Source organism: Salmo trutta, chromosome 23 (assembly GCF_901001165.1).
Source record: "Salmo trutta chromosome 23, fSalTru1.1, whole genome shotgun sequence".
Classification (NCBI taxonomy): Eukaryota; Metazoa; Chordata; class Actinopteri; order Salmoniformes; family Salmonidae; genus Salmo; species Salmo trutta.
The window spans coordinates 47084644-47104430 of NC_042979.1; the positions used below are offsets into that span (position 1 = coordinate 47084644).

A 19787-nucleotide genomic window follows, 5' to 3' on the forward strand; every position below is an offset into this window, starting at 1 on the left:
ACAGTATTATACCACTGTATTATATTACTGTATTATACCACCTACACTCCCTCTACTTGGTGATCCATATAGATTGTGCATGTGCTGCTGGTTGGGCTTCAGAGCTGCCAATAGAACAGACCAAAACCTGACTAACAGCTTTCAGACTGGTACTTGAAAGCTGATGATTAATGTAAATGTAAATGATTTTTTCAAAGCACTTACCTGCATTAAATATATTTCTCTAAGTATAGGTTTGGGACCAGTTAACTGGCATGACCCTCCTTAAATGACAGAAACCGACACAACATACCTTTTCTCGTCACTTTATTTTCATTGTAGGTATTTTATTGATACATTGAAAAATCTTCACAATGATGAAAAGGTGTTTACCAATTATTTTAGCAAGTGATCACCTGATGTGGATGTGTGATGCATCCCAGCCAAGGCAAGTTCAATAATAAACTTGATAATAAACACAATAATAAACACTCCTGCTGTCACGGCAAATCTGTCGTTCTGCCCCTGAACAAGGCACTGTTCAGGGCCGTAAGATTACGCATGTAGAACTAAATATATTTATGAAGAGATATCGTCCCGAATGAGAGAAAAATGGTTCCCCCATATCTCTATATCCAATGCCAGAGATAAATGGAATATTTGAAAACATCGTACAGGAATTCTGGTCAGTAAAGAACATATTATTATTTCCAATGACGGCCTACTAGGGAAACATTGTAAATAATTGTCATTGTAAATAATAATTTGTTCTTAACTGACTTACCTAGTTAAATGAAAATAATCACAGGCCTTGGTCTTCCTGTACGATGTTTTTAAATATTCCATTTATCTCTGGCATTGGATATAGGAACGTAGGAACCATTTTTCTCTCATTCGGGACGATATCTCTTCATAAATATATGTATTTCTAAATGCGTAATCTAATTTTGATTGGACTGAGGCATCCGACCACAGTGACAGTGTGCAGTTGGTTTCTAATAAAGACCGTTATATTTATATTCTGGAGGAATTGTAGAGGTATCGTTGTCCGTAATTACGACCTCAACTGGCCGGTGGGATTTTTTTGAGTGGCGGGAAAACATTATGTTAGTCAAATGTATGCGCTTTCGTTGTCAGGATTCATTTACACTTCAAGGCTATCTGTACAAGATGCGTCTTCGACTACTTCCAGAGGTGGTCAGGAAGATCTAATCACAATCGGATCACAACGCATCTTTTGATTGTCTACACCTATTGGCAAATGTGGGCACAATCAAAATGTGGATAAGATCAGGATGGCAGAGACATGCTAGAACCAGGTTTAAACAGGGCTCATGGCACAAACAATGACACCACCACAACAATACACCACCACACCATGACACCATGACACCACTACACCACTACAACATGACACCACCACACTATGACACCACTACACCATGACACCACCACACTATGACACCACTACAACATGACACCACCACACTATGACACCACTACACCATGACACCACCACACCATGACACCATGACACCACTACACCATGACACCACCACACCATGACACCACCACCACACCATGACACCAATACACCATAAACACCACCACAACATGACACCACTACACTATGAAACCACCACACTATGACACCACTACAACATGACACCACTACACCATGACACCACCACACCATGACACCACTACACCATGACACCACCACACCATGACACCACCACACCATGACACCACCACCACACCATGACACCACTACACCATAAACACCACCACAACATGACACCACTACACTATGACACCACCACACCATGACACCACCACCACACCATGACACCACTACACCATGACACCACCACAACATGACACCACTACACTATGACACCACTACACTATGACACCACCACACCATGACACCACTACACCATGACACCACCACACTATAACACCACTACAACATGACACCACTACAACATGACACCACCACACTATGACACCACTACACCATGACACCACCACAACATAACACCACTACACTATGACACCACTACACTATGACACCACCACACCATGACACCACTACACCATGACACCACCACACTATGACACCACTACAACATGACACCACTACACCATGACACCACCACACCATGACACCACTACACTATGACACCACCACACCATGACACCACCACAACATGACACCACCACACTATGACACCACTACACCATGACACCACCACACCATGACACCACTACACCACTACACCATGACACCACCACAACAATACACCACCACACCATGACACCACCACACTATGACACCATGACACCACCACACCATGACACCACCACACCATGACACCACTACACCATCACACCATGACACCACTACACCACCACACCATGACACCACTACACCACCACACCATGACACCACTACACCACCACTACACCACTACAACATGACACCACCACACCATGACACCACTACACCACTACAACATGACACCATGACACCACCACACCATGAAACCACTACACCATGACACCACTACACCATGACACCACCACACCATGACACCACCACACCATGACACCACCACACCGTGACACCACCACACCATGACACCACCACACTATGACACCACTACACCATGGCACCATGACACCACCACACCATTCCATGACACCACCACACCATGACACCACTACACCATGACACCACCATGCCATGCCATGACACCACCACACCATAAACAACACCACACCATGCCATGACACCACCACACCATGACACCACCACACCATGACACCACCACACCACCACACCATGACACCACCACACCACCACACCATGCCGTGACACCACCACACCAGGACACCACCACACTATGACACCACCACACCATGACACCACCACAACATGACACCACCACACCATTACACCACCACACCACCACACCATGACACCACCACACCAGGACACCACCACACCATGACACCACCACACCACCACACCACCACACCATGACACCACTACACCATGACACCACTACACCATGACACCACCACACCATGACACCACCACACCATGACACCACCACACCACCACACCATGACACCACCACACCATGACACCACCACACCATGACACCACCACACCACCACACCATGACACCACCACACCATGACACCACCACACCATGACACCACCACATCATGACACCACCACACCATGACACCACCATGACACCACCACACTATGACACCACCACACCATGACATCACCACACCAAGACACCACCACACCATGACATCACCACACCAAGACACCACCACACCATGACACCACCACACCACCACACAATGACACCACCACACCATGACACCACCACACCACCACACAATGACACCACCACACCATGACACCACCACACCAGGACACCACCACACCATGACACCACCACACCAGGACACCATGACACCACCACACCACCACACAATGACACCACCACACCAGGACACCATGACACCACCACACCACCACACAATGACACCACCACACCATGACACCACCACACCAGGACACCACCACACAATGACACCACCACACCAGGACACCATGACACCACCACACCACCACACTATGACACCACCACACCAGGACACCACCACACCATGACACCACCACACCAAGACACCACCACACCATGACACCACCACACCATGACATCACCACCACACCATGACACCATGACACCACCACATCACCACACCATGACACCATGACATCACCACCACACCATGATATCACCACCACACCATGACACCATGACACCACCACACCATGACACCACCACACCACCACACCAGGACACCACCACACCACCACACCATGACATCACCACACCACCACACCAGGACACCACCACACCACCACACCAGGACACCACCACACCACCACACCATGACATCACCACCACACCATGACACCATGACACCACCACACCAGGACACCACCACACCAAGACACCACCACACCATGACACCACCACCACACCAAGACACCACCACACCATGACACCACCACCACACCAAGACACCACCACACCAGGACATGACTCCGCCACTCTTCTTTCAGCTGTAGTTGTTGGCTGATAATATAGCTTTAAGGTGTAGGGTTCAAGAGGATTTGTTTGCGGTGATGTATGGTTTTATACTAGCTGCTTGTGGTAACATAAAACCAGATAACTAAGTTCTTTGTTGTCAAAGCTATAGCTGGATGTGGAGCTGGCCTGTTGTGGTGATTTGTAGTGAATCCACGCTTTTATAAGATTTGGTTCTGGACAGGTAAAGCTGACTCAGGTTATTACCTGTTTGTGTCTCCATTGTTTCAGGTACAGTATCCTGATGTGGTTGTGGGCTGGATTAAATGCTAGTTTTCGCTGCTTTAGGTTTTTTAGCAGTGTAACATGTAAACTGACTATGTTATGACAGCAACGTAGTTTCATTGCAAAGATAAACACTATCCTGTTGCTGCTTGTCTGTCAGTGTGACCACAGACTTAGTTTCTCTGTAGGATGAGTACTGTATTGAGTAAATAGATACACCCTGTAGATTCACACGAACCCTGCTAGTGCCAGGATGTGAATATGGCACTGGGTGGGGCTCAGAGCTGCCGACAGAACAGAACCTGACTAACAGCTTTTCAGACTTGATACTTTATTAATGGTTTTTAAAGCATTTTCTTTAATTATAGGTTTTGGGAAATGTTCAGGGTCACTCAAGGTCTTGCGCCACCCAATAATGATCCATGTTTACCAAGCCTATCCTCCCTCTACTCGGTGATCCCCTGATGTGGATCGTGGATGTGTTGCTGGGTGAGGCTTCAGAGCTTCCAACAGAACAGAACAAACAGCTTTCAGACTGGTGTCATGATGATTAATCTAAATGTAAATTATTTTCAAAGCACTTACTTGCATTAAAGTGGAACTGACAGAATTTTAGCGACATGAAATCGTATTAAAATATGTTCATATACTCCCCCAGGAATAATAAGACATTTCTTTGAACATTTTCTGACTGGCGAGCACTTAGATATGGTCATTTTCACGTTTTCATAAATTCTTAGAATTACGTACACTAAGGCATTTGTGACAAATCTATAGCAATATAGAGTGGGAAAGCAGCAGTGCATCTTGACAATTAATAGACACTGCAGTAAATAAAACCAAATAAAAACACCTGCCTCGTCCAGGACCAGAGTCTACGCAAACCAGTGCAGTATAGCCAATCAGAGCTACAGTAGGTCTATATGCAAACAAGCCATTTGCCACACAGGCCTGTCATCATTCACTATGAACAGGACTGTGTTTACAGGCAGTAGGACCTGTCATCATTCACTATGAACTGGACTGTGTGTTTACAGGCAGTAGGACCTGTCATCATTCACTATGAACTGGACTGTGTGTTTACAGGCAGTAGGACCTGTCATCATTCACTATGAACTGGACTGTGTGTTTACAGCAGTAGGACCTGCTTTACTGCCATCAGTAACAACAGCGTGACCTTAGATCGTTAGAACACATTCACCAAAAGCCACAAAATACACCTGAATGGTATTCTGGAAATATGTCACAAAATACCACGGGAGTCCTCTTACATTTTGGAAACTTTACAGTCCTATCCTTTTACTTAGTGATCACCTGATATGGATGTGCGACTCGTACCAGACAGGGCATGTTAAAGCACATCAGTAGGCTCAGTTCAAGCCAAGGGTGTGTCATTGTGTTCTGGGAAAACCTGCAGTTTCCTTCTTTGGCTCAGTGGTGCCAAGGTACCAATGTCTCAGTGCCATCATACTGTAGTACAGTGGTACTCCAACCTCTCCTTGGGGGAACCCCCGCCATTCCGTAGCTTTGATCTATTCCAGAGCACACCTGATTCAACTTGTCAACTAATCATCAAGCTCTTGAATAGGTGAATGAGTTGAGCCAGTTCAGAGCTACAACAACATTGTGAATCGTCTGGTCCCCTCTCGTGGAGAGGTTTGAGAACCACTACTGCAGTGAAGTAATATTTTATACAGTATACAGTTGAAGTCAGAAGTTTACATACACCTTAGCCAATGTAACGGCTGTCGTCGCAAGAAAACCAAGATGCAGCGGAGGTTGTGGATTCATTATAAATATTTAATAAAATGAACCACTATAAACAAAACATCAAACAGCAATGAACGCTAACAGTCCTGTCTGGTCAAAAACGAACGAGACAGAAAACAATCCCCCACAAAACCCAAAGGAAAAACCTGCTCCTTATGTGTGACTCCCAATCAACAACAACGAACTTCAGCTGTGCCTGATTGGGAGTCACACACTGCCCAAAACAAAGAAATACAAAAAACCTAGAAAAAGAACATAGAACGCCCACCCAATGTAACACCCTGGCCTAACCAAAATAAAGAACAAAAAACCCTCTCTATGGTCAGGGCGTTACAGCCAAATACATTTAAAATCAGTTTTTGCACAATTCCTGACATTTAATCCTAGTAAAAATTCCCTGTCTTAGGTCAGTTAGGATCACCACATTATTTTAAGAATGTGAAATGTCAGAATAATAGTAGAGAGAATTATTTACTTCAGCTTTTATTTCTTTCATCACATTCCCAGTGGGTCAGATGTTTACATCAACTCAATTAGTATTTGGTAGCATTGCCTTTACATTGTTTAACTTGGGTCAAACGTTTCGGGTAGCCTTCCACAAGCTTCCCACAATAAGTTGGGTGAATTTTGGCCCATTCATCCTGACAGAGCTGGTGTAACTGAGTCAGGTTTGTAGGCCTCCTTGCTCGCACACGCTTTTTCAGTTCTGCCCACAAATTTTATATAGGATTGAGGTCAGAGCTTTGTGATGGCCAGTCCAATACCTTGACTTTGTTGTCCTTAAGCCATTTTGCCACAACTTTGGAAGTATGCTTGGGGTCATTGTCTATTTGGAAGACCCATTTGCGACCAAGCTTTAACTTCCTGACTGATGTCTTGAGATGTTGCTTTAATATATGCACATCATTTTTCTTCCTCATGATGCCATATATTTTGTGAAGTGCACCAGTCTCTCCTGCAGCAAAGCACCCCCACAACATGATGCTGCCACCCCCGTGCTTCACGGTTGGGATGGTGTTCTTCGGCTTGCAAGCCTCCCCCTTTTTCCTCCAAGCATAACAGTGGTCATTATGGCCAAACAGTTCTATTTTTGTTTCATCAGACCAGAGGACATTTCTCCAAAAAGTACAATCTTTGTCCCCATGTGCAGTTGCAAACTGTAGTCTGGCTTTTTTATGGCGGTTTTGGAGCAGTGGCTTCTTCCTTGCTGAGCGGCATTTCAGGTTATGTCGATATAGGACTCGTTTTTACTGTGGATATAGATACTTTTGTACATGTTTCCTCCATTATCTTCACAAGGTCCTTTGCTGTTGTTCTAGGATTGATTTGCACTTTTTGCACCAAAGTATGTTCATCTCTAGGAGACAAGGTGCATCTCCTTCCTGAGCGGTATGATGGCTGCGTGGTCCCATGGTGTTTATACTTGCGTACTGTTGTTTGTACAGATGAACGTTGTACCTTCAGGCATTTGGAAATTGCTCCCAAGGATGAACCAGACTTGTGGAGGTCTACATTTTTTTCTGAGGTCTTGGCTGATTTCTTTTAATTTTCCCATGATGTCAAGCAAAGAGGCACTGAGTTTGAAGGTTGGCCTTGAAATACATCCACAGGTACACCTCCAATTGACTCAAATGATGTCAATTAGTGTCATTTCCGTGTATGTAGGTGGCAGGGAAGTCAGGCGCAGGAGAAACCAAAATGGTTAAACTGGAGTACTTATTACAAAAAACAAACTCCAAAACCAACGTACAAAATAACCCGGGTAAAATTAACCCGTCGCACACCGATAGATAATCTACACGTACATAAAATAACAAACAATCACCGACAAGGATATGAGGGGAAACAGAGGGTTAAATACACATGTAATTAATGGGATTGGAACCAGGTGTGTAGGAAGACAAGACAAAACCAATGGAAAATGAAAAACTGATCAATGGTGGCTAGAAGACCGGTGACGTCGACCGCCGAGCACCACCCGAACAAGGAGGGGCATCGACTTTGGCAGAAGTCGTGACAATTAGCCTATCAGAAGCTTCTAAAGCCAAGACATATTTTTCTGGATTTTTCCAAGCTGTTTAAAGGCACAGTGTATGTAAACTTCTGACCTACTGGAATTGTGATACAGTGAATTATAAGTGGAATAATCTGTCTGTAAACAATTGTTGGAAAAATGACTCTTGCCATGCACAAAGTAGATGTCCTAACCGACTTGCCAAAACTATAGTTTGTTAACAAGAAATTTGTGCTGTGGTTGAAAAATTAGTTTTAATGACTCCAACCTAAGTGTATGTAAACTTCCACTGTATAAATATATATATAGTCACAAGTTTGGACACACCTACTCATTCAAGTTTTTTTCACTATTTTCTACATGGTAGAATAATAGGAATCATGTAGTAACAAAAAAAGTGTTAAATCAAAATATATGTTATATTTTAAATTCTTCAAAGTAGCCACTTTTTGCTTTGATGACATCTTTGCATGCTCTTGGCATTCTCTCAATCAGCTTCACCTGGAATGATTTTCCAACAGTCTTGAAGGAGTTCCCACATGCTGAGCACTTGTTGTCTGCTTTTCCTTCACTCTGCGGTCCAACTCCTCCTAAACCATTTTATTTGGGTTGAGGTTGGGTGATTGTGGAGCCCAGGTCATCTGATGCAGCACTCCATCACTCTTCTTCTTGGTCAAATAGCCCTTACACAGCCTGGAGGTATGTTGGGTCATTGTCCTGTTGAAAAACAAATGATAGTCCAACTAAGCCCAAACCAGATGGGATGGTGTATCGCTGCAGAATGCTGTGGTAGCCATGCTGGTTAAGTGTGCCTTGAATTCTAAATAAATCACAGACAGTGTCACCAGCAAAGCACCCCCACACCATCACACCTCCTCCTCCATGCTTCACAGTGGGAACCACACATGCAGCGATCATCTGTCCGCCTACTCTGCGTCTCACAAAGACACGGCAGTTGCAACCAAAAATCTCCAATTTGGACTCATCAGACCAAAGGACAGATTTCCACCGATCTAATGTCCATTGCTTGTGTTTTTAGCCCAAGTATCTTCTTCTTATTGGTGTCCTTTAGTAGGGGTTTCTTTGCAGCAATTCGACCATGGAGGCCTGTTTTACACAGTCTCCTCTGAACAGTTGCTGTTGAGATGTGTCTGTTTAGTTTAGTTTAGTTTATTAATTCAACCATTTAAAAAAAACAAGGACACATAAAACTTAAAAGCCATAGATGCACATGAATAAAATCATGGAGGATAACACACAATAAAGTCTGGGACTTATTTCCATTGTGGTCCTCTTGAGACAAGATGGCTAGACAAGATCCAACACAGTATGGCAGTGAAATAATAAAACAAACAACAGAGAAGAAGAACATCTATCTCATCATTCCAGTTACATCATACGGGTTATTCATATGGGCACAGAAGACGTCAAACATATTTTTACTTTATTTTTAAAGATGTCCAGAGAGGATGTTGTTTTTATAGGCAGAGGCAACTCATTCCCTTCTGAGGCTCCAGTTTACAAGAAAGTACCTTTCCCAGCATTACTCCTGAACCTGTATAAGCACACATCAGCAACACCTGATCTGGTGCTGTGATTGTGTGCATCCCTAACACAAGGAAAGTAATTACTTAGATATCTGGGCGCAGGACCATAAATACTCCTGTAAACCAAACCTAGTCTAATCTGGGACACCCTAGCATCAACAGGCAGCCAGTTTAGTTCCGGAAAGCAGCTCCTGCCTATGTGAGTATGTGGACGCTCCTTCAATATTACCCTGATCAACTTATTCTGGGCTATCTGGAGCTTCCCCTTCATAAGTTTAGATAAACCAGGAAGTACTAGCATAGTCAAAATGGCATTGAATGAGGGCAGTAGCTAGCACTTTCATGGAGTCCTTATCAAGCAGCTTGGACTTTCTTGCCAAAAACTTAGTCCTGGCATTATCCTTCCCTAGCACCTTATTGGCCATGCTCACACCTCCCAAGCTTCCATCAAGGATACATGCCAAGAAGCTAACAGAGGTTTTAGTAGTCAGCACCTCCCCCCCCCCAACTCCACTCTGATTTCAGACGACCTACACATTTTAGGTCTGGATCCAAAGATAATTGCCTCAGTTTTCCCTAAGTGCTTATTATCTCCAAGCCATTTGCTAATGTTAGTAAGCTCTGTGCTAAGTATGCTCTCCAACATAGTTTTACTTTTGTGAGACATCAGAAGTGTAGAGTCATCCGCATAAAGAAAAAGACAGCAAGAACAAGCATCTTTCATATTATTAATAAACAGTAAAAACAGCAGAGGCCCAAGCACGCTCCCCTGCGGAACGCCACAACTCATTGGTTTTGCCTGAGACAGTGAACCATTAACCTCTACTACTTGCTCCCTTCCTGACAAATAGGACTTTTACCAGCCTAATGGGATACTGCTTAACCCCAGTGCCTCCAGTTTGGAGATTAGGAGACAGTGGTTAACTGTATCAAAGGACTTCTGTAGGTCAAGCAGTACCATTCCATACAGATTTCCCTCATCAATCTCTTTCCTGATGAAGTCAGTCAAGTGAAGTAGACATGAATCAGTGGAGTATGTTTTTCTAAAACCCGACTGAAAATCACACATTAGACCTTGTTTGTTAACATATTCATACATTTGCTCATGTACAATTCTCTCCAGGATCTTTGATGTTACACAGAGGATAGATACAGGCCTATAACCTATGAAGCATTTATTTGGGCTGCAATTTCTGAGGCTGGTAAACTCTAATGAACTTATCCTATGCAGCAGAGGTAACTCTGGGTCTTCCTTTCCTGTGGCGGTCCTCATGAGAGCCAGTTTCATCATAGAGCTTGATGGTGTTTGCAATTGTACTTGAAGAAACTTTCAAAGTTCTTGACGTTTTCCGTATGGACTGACCTTCATGTCTTAAAGTAATGATGGATTGTTGTTTCTCTTTGCTTATTTGAGCTGCTCTTGCCATAATATGGACTTAGTCTTTTACCAAATAGGGCTATCTTCTGTATGCCACCCCTACCTTGTTACAACAGAACTGATTGGCTCAAACACAAGAAGGAAATACATTTCACAAATTAACTTTTAACCTCCCTGGGCAACAGCCAGTGGAATCGTGTGGCGCGAAATACAAATACCTCATGAATGCTATAACTTCAATTTCTCAAACATATGACTATTTTACACCATTTTAAAGACAAGACTCTCGTTAATCTAACCACACTGTCCGATTTCAAAAAGGCTTTACAGCGAAAGCAAAACATTAGATTATGTCAGGAGAGTACCCTGCCAAAAATAATCACACAGCCATTTTCAAAGCATGCATATATGTCACAAAAAACAAAACCACAGCTAAATGCAGTACTAACCTTTGATGATCTTCATCAGATGACACTCCTAGGACATTATGTTATACAATACATGCATGTTTTGTTCAATCATGTTCATATTTATATCAAAAAACAGTTTTTTACATTAGCATGTGACGTTCAGAACTAGCATACCCACCGCAAACTTCCGGTGAATTTACTAAATTACTCACGATTAACGTTCACAAAATACATAACAATTATTTTAAGAATTATAGATACAGAACTCCTTTATGCACTCACGGTGTCAGATTTTAAAATAGCTTTTCGGCGAAAGCACATTTTGCAATATTCTGAGTAGATAGCCCGGCCATCACGGCTAGCTAATTTGACACCCACCAAGTTTGGCCCTCACCAAACTCAGATTTACTATTAGAAAAATTGGATTACCTTTGCTGTTGTTCGTCAGAATGCACTCCCAGGACTTCTACTTCAACAACAAATGTTGTTTTGGTTCAAAATAATCCATAGTTATATTGAAATAGCTCCATTTCGTTCGTGCGTTGAGGTCAGTATCCGAAGGGTGACGCGCGGGCGCATTTCGTGACAAAAAAATTCAAAATATTCCATTACCGTACTTCGAAGCAAGTCAAACGGTGTTTAAAATCAATTTTTATGCGATTTGTCTCGTAAAATAACGATAATATTCCAACCGGGCGACGTTGTATTCGCTCCAGTGTCAGTGTTCCCTGCCTGACCACTCACAAACACTCCTGCTGTTTTTCGCCCAGAGACTGCAGAGCTCTCATTCCACTTTCTGGCGCCTTCTTAGAGCCAAGGGAAGCCTTAGAAAATGTCACGTTACAGCAGAGATGCTGTATTTTTGATAGAGATGCCCTAGAATCCCAACAAATTGTCAGACAGGGCACTTCCTGCATGGAATCTTCTCAGGTTTTGGCCTGCCATATGAGTTCTGTTATACTCACAGACAACATTCAAACAGTTTTAGAAACTTTAGAGTGTTTTCTATCCAAATCGACTAATTATATGCATATTCTCGTTTCTGGGTAAGAGTAGTAACCAGTTTAAATCGGGTACATTTTTTATCCGGCCGTGAAAATACTGCCCCCTAGCCCCAACAGGTTAATAAGGCACACGTGTTAATTGAAATGCATTCCAGGTGACTACCTCATGAAGCTGGTTGAAAGAATGCCAAGAGTGTTCAAAGCTGTCAAGGCAAAAGGTGGCTACTTTGAAGAATCTATTTTGATTTGTTCGTTTGATGACTCAGCGGAGGTCGTAGCGGGACTTCTTGTACTTCTTCCTGTCTTTAGCATAGCCTCAGGGTTGTCTGCGAAAGCTCTGTGTACGGTAGCACTGTCCTTAATTTTAGTGTCAACCTCTGTGTTAGTCCAGAGATTTTGATTAGGGAAGCAGCGAACCTTTGCAGTGGGGACAATGCCGCAGATGCATTTCCATATGAAGCCGGTGACGGAGGTGGTTAGCTCCTCGATGTTATCGGCAGAGTCTCAGAACATATTCTAATCAGCGCTAGCAAATTCTGACGACCCTTTCTCAACAGAGGTCAGAGTCATGGGTACTTCCTGTTTGAGCCTCTGTGTCACGTCCTGACCATAGTAAGTGGTTATTTTCTATGGTAGAGTAGGTCAGGGCGTGACAGGGGGTGTTTGTCTATGGTTTGTATTTCTATGTTCAGTTTCTAGTTTTGTATTTCTATGTTGGTTTTGTTTGGTATGATCTCCAATTAGAGGCAGCTGGTCGTCGTTGTCTCTAATTTGAGGTCATATTTAAGCTGATGTTTTTCCCACCTGTTTTTGTGGGTGATTATTTGTGAGTAGTGTTTGTTTCTCCTCTGCGTCACGGTTTGTTATTTTGTAGATTTCAGTTATTTGATGTATTGCATAGTTTTCACGGATTAAATAAATATGTGGAACGAAACACACGCTGCACTTTGGTCCAATCCTTTCGACAGCCGTGACATTCTGCTTGCAAACAGGAAACAGGAGTACGTAGTCATGATCTGATTTGCCAAATAGCAGATGAGGGAGTGCCTTGAATGCTTGCTTGGGAGCAGAGTAACAGTGGTCTAGGACTTTATCGCCCCCTAGTGGTGAAGGAGACGTGTTGATTGAAGATGGGCATCACGTGTCTTAATGACTCAGAATCAAAATCTCCAGCGATCTGATTTTCAGAATGGCGGATGAGAGAGGGCCTTGCATGCTTGCTTGTGGGTAAAGTAACAGTGGTCTAGGACTTTATCGCCCCCTAGTGGTGAAGGAAACATGTCGATGGAAGTTGGGCATCACGTGTCTTAATGACTCAGAATTAAAATCGCCGGCGACAGGAAAGGCAGCCTCCGGATGTACGTTTTCCTGCTTGTTTATAGCCTCGTAATGTTTGCTAAGTGCCATATTGTTATATTTCTTGTCCTGAGGTGGAATGTACACAACAGCTCACAATAACCATTTGTTGTTGATGAAGAGGCAAACCCCTCCCCCTCTTGATTACCCTGACTCTACTGTCTTGTGAATGGAGAATCTATAGAGTTGGATAGCCATGGAGGTATCTTGTCCGAAAGTCAGGTTTCAGAAAAGCAGAGATTATTGCAGTTACGAGAGTCCCGTTGGTAGCAAATCATCCATCTTATTGTCAAGTGACTTTATCTTTGGCCAATAGAATGGAGAGAAGAGGTGGTCGTTTTTACCTTCGCCTTAACCTCGCCAGGACTCCCCCTCTCTGGCCTCTGTAACGCCAGTGTTACCTCTTGCATACCCAAAAATTGGGTCAGAATTACACAAAGAGCCCATGGCAGATGAGTCGAAGTTGAAGCCGGAATTAGGGTAAGTAACTGCCGATCCGATGTTCAAAAGTTATTATTAGTTATAAAAAAATGATAGCGGATACATTTAGTGAAAATAAAGTAAAGATAAACACCAAAAGAATCACAGGAAAGATGGGTCGGACCTCGGAAAACGGCGGCCATCCAGTACGGCGCCATCCCTTCAGTTCCTGTATGTTACCACAATCACTCCATGAGTTGTTAATCATGAAAGAAACCCCTCCGTGTCATAGCTGTCGTGGAAGAGAGAATGGGACCAAGGCGCAGCGGGTTGCGTGCTCAACATATTTATTTATAATAATGAGAACACCACGGAAAAACAATAAACAAACTAACGACAGGAACAGAGAAGCAGGCTCAACAAAAGCAGTGCTCACAAACAACTACCCACAAGTGACAAACAAAAACACACACCTATTTATAGGACTCCAAATCAGAGGCAACTAGAAACACCTGCCTCCAATTGAGAGTCCAGCACCCAACCTACACATAGAAAACTAACCTAGAACATACACAACACAAACCCTCTGCCACGTCCTGACCAAAACTAATACAATTACTCCCTCTGCTGGTCAGGATGTGACAGTACCCCCCCCTAAAGGTGCAGACCCTGAATGCATCTCAAAAGAAAAAACACAGAAAACCCCCCAAAACAAACAGAAAAATCCCCCCTAAACTAAAGGGAGGGAAGGGAGGGTGGCTGCCGTCAACGACGGCACAGTGCTACACCCCCCCTCCCCAACCCACCTATATCGGAGGCGGCTCAGGTGCAGGACGTGGACCCCGCTCCACCCTCGGCGTCGCCCACTTAGGTGGTGCCCCTGGCCGTGCCGGAGGACTGGTGGGCGACCCTGACCTCGGCTGGTGGGCGATTCTTGCTGCGCCCGGCTGGCGGGTGTCTCTTGCTGCGCCCGGCTGGCGGGCGGCGATGGCTACACCCGGCGGACGACCCTTGCTACGACCCTGGCTGCGCCCAGCTGGCGGGTGGTGATGGCTGCGCCCGGCTAGCGAGCGGCGATGGCAGCTCCGGAACGGCGGGCCACTCTGGCAGATCCGGACAGGCGGGCCACTCTGGCAGATCCGGACAGGCGGGACAATCTGGCAGATCCGGACAGGCGGGACAATCTGGCAGATCCGGACAGGCGGGACAATCTGGCAGATCCGGACAGGCGGGCCGCTCTGGCAGCTCCGGACAGGCGGGTCGCTCTGGCAGCTCCTGACTGGCGGGCGGCTCTGGCAGCTCCTGACTGGCGGGCGGCTCTGGCAGCTCCTGACTGGCTGGCGGCTCTGGCAGCTCCTGACTGGCGGGTGGCTCTGGCAGCTCCTGACTGGCTGGCGGCTCTAGACTAGCTGGCGGCTCCAGACTGGCTGGCGGCTCTGGCGGCTCCAGACTGGCGAGGCTGGGCTGACGCACTAGAAGCCTGATGCGTGGGGCTGGTACTGGACGTGCCAGTCTGGGCACATGCACCTTAGGGCTAGTGCGGGGAGCGGGAACAGGCCGAGTCGGACTGGGTTGACGCACTAGAAGCCTGATGCGTGGGGCTGGTACTGGACGTGCCAGTCTGGGCACACGCACCTCAAGGCTAGTGCGTGTAGCGGGAAACACTGGACCGTAGAGGCGCACTGGCGGTCTCGAGCGCAGGGCTGGCATCACCCCTACTGGCTGGATGCCCACTTACCCTGGCACATGCGGTGCGCTGGTACTGCGCGTACCGGCCTGGTAAATACCCGGCCTCGCCACAGCACCCATCACCCCAAAGCACGGGACCTGTCCAGTTTGTCTCTGCCCAAAAAGGGTACGGGGAGCTGGCCTGGGGCTCCATCCTCGCCCCGCCAAACTGCCCTTGTGCCCCCCCACAAAAAAATTATTGGGGCTGCCTCTCGGGCTCCCTTACCAGCCGTGTTCCCCGGTCCTCGCCAGATTTCCTCCGCTGCTTGGTCCTGTTGTGGTGGGTGGTTCTGTCATAGCTGTCGTGGAAGAGAGAATGGGACCAAGGCGCAGCGGGTTGCGTGCTCAACATATTTATTTATAATAATGAGAACACCACGGAAAACAATAAACAAACTAACGACAGGAACAGAGAAGCAGGCTCAACAAAAACAGTGCTCACAAACAACTACCCACAAGTGACAAACAAAAACACACACCTATTTATAGGACTCCCAATCAGAGGCAACTAGAAACACCTGCCTCCAATTGAGAGTCCAGCTCCCAACTTACACATAGAAAACTAACCTAGAACATACACAACACAAACCCTCTGCCACGTCCTGACCAAAACTAATACAATTACTCCCTCTGCTGGTCAGGACGTGACACTCCGCCTTTATTTTTCCCAGAGAGTTATTTCTTCCTGTCCACGCAATGGACGGAGAACCCCTCTGGCTGAATGGACAGGGACAGTAAATCCAGAGAGAGACATAATTCCGTAAAACAGAGTATGTTACAATACCTGATGTCTCTCTGGACGCGGCTCCTCGCCTTGAGCTCGTCTACTGTATTCATTGTTTCATTATTTAAAGCTCATGATAAAATAATACGACCTCAGCATCTGTGCATCGGACGGCTAACACGAAGAAGAAACACTAGAATATCTCTGTGCATCGGACGGCTTTTCTGCCAGCTAACATGAAGAAGAAAGATGTCTCTGTGCATCGGACGGATTCTCTGCTAGCTAACACGAAGAAGAAACACTAGAATGTCTCTGTGCATCGGACGGCTTTTCTGACAGCTAACACGAAGAAGAAAGATGTCTCTGTGCATCGGACGGATTCTCTGCCAGCTAACACGAAGAAGAAAGACTAGTGTCTTTGTGTATCGGATAGCTCCTCTTGCCAGCTAACACGGAGAAGAAAGACTAGTGTCTTCGTGTATCGGAAAGCTTCTCTGCTAGCTAACACGAAGAAGAAAGACTAGAATGTCTCTGTGCATCGAACGGCTTTTCTGCCAGCTAACACGAAGAAGAAAGACTAGTGTCTGTGTGTTAGATAGGTCCTCTTGCCAGCTAACACGGAGAAGAAAGACTAGTGTCTAAGACTAGTGTCTTTGTGAATCGGAAAGCTCCTCTTGCCAGCTAACACAGAGAAGAAAGACTAGTGTCTTTGTGTATCGGAAAGCTTCTCTGCCAGCTAACACTGAGAAGAAAGACTAGTGTCTGTGTGTATCGGATAGCTCCTCTGCCAGCTAACACTGAGAAGAAAGACTAGTGTCTGTGTGTATCGGAAAGCTTCTCTGCCAGCTAACACTGAGAAGAAAGACTAGTGTCTGTGTGTATCGGAAAGCTCCTCTTGTCAGCTAACACTGAGAAGAAAGACTAGTGTCTAAGACTAGTGTCTTTGTGTATCGGAAAGCTCCTCTTGCCAGCTAACACGGAGAAGAAAGACTAGTGTCTGTGTGTATCGGAAAGCTTCTCTGCCAGCTAGCACTGAGAAGAAAGACTAGTGTCTGTGTGTATCGGAAAGCTTCTCTGCCAGCTAACACGGAGAAGAAAGACTAGTGTCTGTGTGTATCGGAAAGCTTCTCTGCCAGCTAACACTGAGAAGAAAGACTAGTGTCTGTGTGTATCGGAAAGCTTCTCTGCCAGCTAGCACTGAGAAGAAAGACTAGTGTCTTTGTGTTAGCCTTTTTGTTCTTACTCAGATACATAATACTACATGCTGGAACTGCAGGGTCCCTACTTACGAAAAATTAGACCTGGTTTTAATTTAATACCATTATTAATCCCTTTAAACATAGAGTTGTTCAAAAATAATACTCACCATTTTAAGTAACAGAGGTTTATATCTATTAACCCTCGAGCTACCAACATATTTTACATACATGGATTACCAATGGGTTCATTTTGAAGAAACTATTGGATAAAGCAACAATCATAGCGAAATGTAAACGTCTATCTTATTAAAACGTCATGAGACATGGAAATAATGATGTCTACAATGTAAAAATTACCAAAACACAGTCTTTAAATGTACACGTTACAGAACCATGAACATGCCATGGTTGAGAGGTTTCTAACAGTAACATAGTAAAGAATAATTGTATACATTCATTAATTGTATGAATTATAATGCATTTAAAAAAAAATACTAAAACATACATTTATTCCATTTGATAGGGATTTTAAAAACCTTTTACCCAATGAACGCTTGATTTGATAAAAACATACAGCTAGCTATGAGTGTCGGAAGAATGTGCACAATTTTCACTCACAATGATGGAGTGATCTGTGTTCATATATACCTGCACTATAATGATGGAGGGATCTGTGTTCATATATACCTCCACTATAATGATGGAGGGATCTGTGTTCATATACCTCCACTATAATGATGGAGGGATCTGTGTTCATATATACCTCCACTATAATGATGTAGTGATCTGTGTTCATATATACCTCCACTATAATGATGTAGTGATCTGTGTTCATATACCTCCACTATAATGATGGAGGGATCTGTGTTCATATACCTCCACTATACGGATGGAGGGATCTGTGTTCATATATACATCCACTATAATGATGTAGTGATCTGTGTTCATATACCTCCACTATAATGATGGAGGGATCTGTGTTCATATACCTCCACTATAATGATGGAGGGATCTGTGTTCATATACCTCCACTATAATGATGGAGTGATCTGTGTTCATATATACCTCCACTATAATGATGGAGTGATCTGTGTTCATATACCTCCACTATAATGATGTAGTGATCTGTGTTCATATATACCTCCACTATAATGATGGAGTGATCTGTGTTCATATACCTCCACTATAATAATGTAGTGATCTATGTTCATATACCTCCACTATAATGATGGAGTGATCTGTGTTCATATACCTCCACTATAATGATGGAGTGATCTGTGTTCATATACCTCCACTATAATGATGGAGGGATCTGTGTTCATATATACCTCCACTATAATGATGGAGTGATCTGTGTTCATATACCTCCACTATAATGATGGAGGGATCTGTGTTCATATACCTCCACTATAATGATGGAGTGATCTGTGTTCATATACCTCCACTATAATGATGGAGGGATCTGTGTTCATATACCTCCACTATAATGATGGAGTGATCTGTGTTCATATACCTCCACTATAATGATGGAGGGATCTGTGTTCATATATACCTCCACTATAATGATGTAGTGATCTGTGTTCATATACCTCCACTATAATGATGTGCTATTTATGTTTTTTTCTCTAAGCGTTTGAGGAGCATGACAGCTGGCGATCAGCTCTGCGTGAGCCCGCCATGTGTGTGTGTGTATGTGTGTATCACTGCTGCATGCTGGGTAGACCTCGCTTCCAACGCCGCATAAACAAAAGGTTAATGAGGGTTCACGGGCCTCACTGCTTTTTGTTTATCCCTTCAGCAGATGCCAACAGATTCACACACAAACACACACACACACACACACACACAC

At 44.5% G+C, this 19787-nt stretch overlaps 1 protein-coding gene across 2 annotated transcripts in view; it reads left to right on the forward strand.

The window, feature by feature from the left end:
• Positions 1-19787, forward strand: part of LOC115160160 (cingulin-like protein 1) — an 85197-nt gene that overhangs the window by 29744 nt on the left and 35666 nt on the right. The gene's annotated exons all lie outside the window — the stretch shown is intronic.